We start from the raw sequence: 4,851 nt of genomic DNA, 5'->3' as shown, positions 1-4,851 counted from the left end.
AAATACTCGGAGCTGGCTGCTGAGTGCCGGGAGGCTGGCTGGAAGACTACCATCTACCCAGTGGAGGTCGGATGCCAAGGTTTCATGGGGTTGTCAACCACACGGCGCCTCCTGAGGGATGTGGGACTCACCGGAGGAAGACTCAGGAAGGCAACAAAGGACCTGGCAGAGGAGGCTGAAAAAGGGAGCTTTTGGCTCTGGCTCAGGAGGAAGGACAAAACTTGGGGAAAGAACAGCTAACCCCAGACAACAGCCGCAGGGGACAACACCCATCAGCTGCAGGGGGTGACAGGGAGACGTCCCTGTCACTGCTCCGCCACCAGGAGACGTACCAGAATTAAAGGAGTGAAACGTTGGTGAATGGTGGTTTCTGGCTGATGACCCTGCAGCTGACCCATGGGCACCGGAGGAGGTGCGACAGGCAGCAATGCCCTGCAGGTATTAACATCTTCCTGTTTAATCCTGGAGTTGGGGAATTGCTAACTCCACCTAGGGCATCCGGACTTTTCCCTGCAGAAACTACACTGCTCTCATTCTCACTAGCCCTTTCTAAAGTCTGGATATGCACCTCTAAAGCTACAATCTTCTCCTCAGAGAACTAACTAATCTGCACTTATCACAAATAAAGCTATCACAAGTGATTAAGGAAGAATGACTTAACATCCTGCACTCAGCACACCGAACAAGCTGAAGGTGTGCCATGATGAATGGATTTACGTACCTTAATCAAAGATCTGTTGATATTAAAACAGATCCAATGTGGATGGCCTCTTGCAGTCTTTGCATGGGAAGAAAAACTTCCGGTCTTGGCATTCTTCCGAAAAAATTTAAAATGTGGGAAAAGGAAAGTGAAAGTACAATTAAAAAGTTAAAAAGATATTGGAAAACTATTTATAGAGAAGATAAAAAGATTAATGATTAATGCCAACACTCATGGAAAAAAGACTTGTTGCAAACAAACAACTCAGAAAACAGGAAGTATGTCACACAGAATGCACATGCGCTCTTTGTAATGTGTGCAGAACATGGTTTTGCACTGTCTTGTTGAAATATCCCTGGAAAAGATGTCATCTTGAAGGCAGCAGTTGCTCCAAAATCTCAATATACTTTTCTGCAACAATCCTGCCATTAAGTGTGTTACCTTCACCAAGGGCATTGACACAACCCCATACCATGACAGACCCTGGCTTTTGGACTCATTGCTGATAACATTCTGGATGGTCCTTTTTGTCTTTGGTCCAGAGCACACGGTGTCCATTTCTTCCAAAAAATAACTGGAATACTGATTTTCTAACCAAAATACATGTTATCACTGTGTGACGATCCATCCCAGATGCCTCAGAGGCCAGAGGAGTTTACAGCACTTCTGGACATCGTTAACATATACCTTCCTTTTTGTACAGTAAAGATTTAACTGGCATTTGTGGATGTACCTCTGTATTGCACGGGCGATTGCTCTAAGACAATGAGGGAGGCTCAGCCTCCTCTAAAAATGACGAACATCATGTAGGATGAATTGCGCTAGGCTTATGTTATAGCCGACCTTATAACATTGCTATTTCAGATCCAGAATCATAGAAATATATGTGCTCAACCCAACTACAGTGCGAAATCATTCCGTTATAACTTTCCCCAGTTCGCCTAATGTGTGCGTGAGTTTTTCCCCCTCGGGACAGCGCGATGCAGCCCAGCCTCAGTGGACTTCAATGGCATTTGGGAGCTATGCGCTTTCAATATCAAAATGCAAGACGATTATTGGACAAATACTGCGAAAATGCCCGCCCACCAGACTCCCAGCCTCAGTGGACTTCAATGGCATTTGGGAGCTATGCGCTTTTCAATCTCAAAATGCAAGACGGTTATTGGACAAATACTGCGAAAATGCCCGCCTACGGACTCCCAGCCTCACAGTGGGAGGGACATGGCAGTTTCCGCGAGGAGACTGGTGATTGGTGAAAGCGGCCGGATATTTTCTTTGATTGACAGCTCGTTTCAAATATAGACAGGCAGTGGTGAATTTCAGTTCAGTCCCATGCGGATTCGCAAGTGCTGTGGTGTATTGTAAGAGATCAGCTTACATTTCGATTTCATTCATTACATACGGTTTCTACCAGCTTTTTTAGTTTGTATATATTTTCATTGTAAATAAAGTGTAGTGTTGTCAAGTTTGCTATCTTAGTTCCAGAAATTTCGTTTGAGTGACTGAACTTAAACTTGAGGGGGCTAGTCAGCTAGCAAGAAAGCTGCGCACGGATGCCAAGCATTGCTGATTTAATTTTGCCGAAGCCATTTGCCAGTCTTCCTTTCGAGGAAAAAATTTAAATTAAAGAGCAGGATAGACCAACGCCTCAAATTGACTTGGTGAAAAAGGTAGGGAATAATACTCGTTCCTTTCAGCTCTCCTGGTACGAGAAAGTGAATTGGCTAACAGCAAGTGACCCACATCAACAACAGTAAATAGGCTACTTTAGTAATATGTCATGGATGGACCAAAAATATAGAATCTATTTAAAATGTTTATGCTGAGTATATTATATTGGAATATATATTTTTCTGGATATGAATTAAACACAGCTACAATTTGGAAAACATTTTTAAACAAAAACACAGCCGAGAACATTTCACACTACAGACCTGGATTAAAAGTGAAGGGTTATCAAAATTGTTAATAAAACATTTCTCAGTCAAAATAAGTAAAATATAGGGAAAGTGTCATTGAATGAAATGTGTGGCACCCAGCTCTATGTTTGGCTCCCCAAGGTCAGTGCTTGTGCCTATTCCAGAGCACTCTGCTGTTACTGCTGAGGTTCCTGACAAAGAGCTGCTTTCAATGATCAATTTTTAAACAACATGCCACAATTTTAAAATATAAAATGTTAAAATATACCCCCCCCCCCAACACCATCATCATGTATATTGGACAGTAGGCTAATGGGCCAAAAGAACCTGTTATTTCACAGTTTGTGACCCTGCCAACAATCAGCCAGATCAGAGGCAAGAGTATGGGCAAAATTGATGTGTTTTTTCTTTTTTCTTTTAAAATCTGGAAATATTGTAACCGACCAGCCTCCCCTGTTTGAAAGACTACCAGCCGCCACTGCTGTATTGTAGTGCTTGACAAAGGTTTGCCAAAGTAATCCTGAGCCCATGTGGTTATATCAGCTATAAGATCAGGGGTCTTCAATGTTTTTCAGGCCAAGGACCCCCAAACTGATGGAGAGAGGGAGCAGGGACCCCCTACTATATATATTGTATAAAATTGTGTTTTATATCAAACTGGGTCTAGTGCCATGTATAAACATTGCTACCCTGTTATTGTACATTCAATTCTAAGCTATTCAAATAATACACAGGTTCATATATTCATGTTTTTATTTTAAACATGTGCAAGGTACAGGGTGGCCATGCCACTGCCATTTAAATATACATCTTGCATACTACTCTGAGCTATTAAAACAATTCATAGATTCATGTAGAAGGGACAGTGAAACCTCAAGCCATCTTTGGATGGCATACATACTCCCACATTAGTGAGATGTCTGACCCTGATGAGTAGCACACAACCTATCTAACCTTGGATGGATGGAGGTTGTCAGGCAGAGGGTCATATCAGCCTCAGGCTGCAGTCTTGATCTGTGTTTGTTTTTCAGGTAGGTGAGTGAGGAAAATCCACTTTCGCAAAGATATGTTGTTGCAAAGGGCAAAAGGCTCATCATAGCTTTTGCTGCCAATTGTGGAAAGTCTTTTTGGCAAGAGATCCAGAACTGAGTGAGTGGTTTAGTTTCATATATGTTTCTGAATATAATGTCAGTGGATAGTTCGATGAGCTGATCCTTCTGTCACTGCCAGGCATGTGTCCTCTGCTGCGTTGTCTCTGAATAGAAACTGTATCCACGTCTTGTCCCTCCACCAGGAGTCAGCCTCAGAAAAGTAGTTCCTAAATTGTCCCTCGAGAGCCTCCAAAAAGATTTCAAAAAGGTTCGTTGGGGAACTAAATGTCGTCGTTTTTTTTTATTTATTTGATCTATTTATTTATTTTTTTTTACAAAGGCATCTTTTCAATAATATTGCAGTGTGCGTCTTGTGTCTGGGATCTTAGTCAGCTGGGGACTGAATAGGTTCGGCCAATCACGGGGAACCTGACAGAGCCAGCCTGTAACATGCGGCCTCGTGATTGGCACAGCAACGATAGGGGCGGGTCCTCCTCTTTGTATACAGGAGGCTTGGAGGGACAGGTCTAGGCTAGTCTCGTGCTGTGAGTGAACCGATGCACAGCCTGAGAGAGCTCCTGTGTGTCCTGAATGTGTGCATTGCTGACTGAAAGATAACATCATCTGCCTCTATTTATCCATTCACTACACTATGTTGGATTCATGTTAATGTGTATTTAAAGACACTTAAATTTGTGGGAAAAAATTGGTTTGAAAAAAATAAATATATATTAAAAATTGTCTAATCAGCCACAAATTTAACAACCCCCCTGCAGTACCTCCGCGGACCCCCTGTTGAAGACCTGCTATAGATGAATCCTTGATACAGTGCCATCTGAAGATTGGAGATCACGGGTATTCAACTTAAGGTTGCACCTTTGCCCTTTACACACTGAAATTCCTCCAGATTCCTTGAATAATTTAATGATATTAACCTTTCTGGTGTATAATGTATCCAAATCCCTTCCCATCTTTCTTTGAGGAACATTGCTTTTGAACAGTTCAATAATTTTCTCATGCATTTGTGACAAACTGGAGATCCTCAGCCCATCTTTACTCCTCAAAGATGAGGCCTTTCCTGCACACTGATTTTGTACCAAATCATGATTACAATCACCTGTTGACATCACCTGTTTCAAAT

Source organism: Neoarius graeffei, chromosome 26 (genome assembly GCF_027579695.1).
Source record: "Neoarius graeffei isolate fNeoGra1 chromosome 26, fNeoGra1.pri, whole genome shotgun sequence".
NCBI lineage: Eukaryota > Metazoa > Chordata > Actinopteri > Siluriformes > Ariidae > Neoarius > Neoarius graeffei.
Note: the sequence above shows the minus strand (reverse complement) of the source record.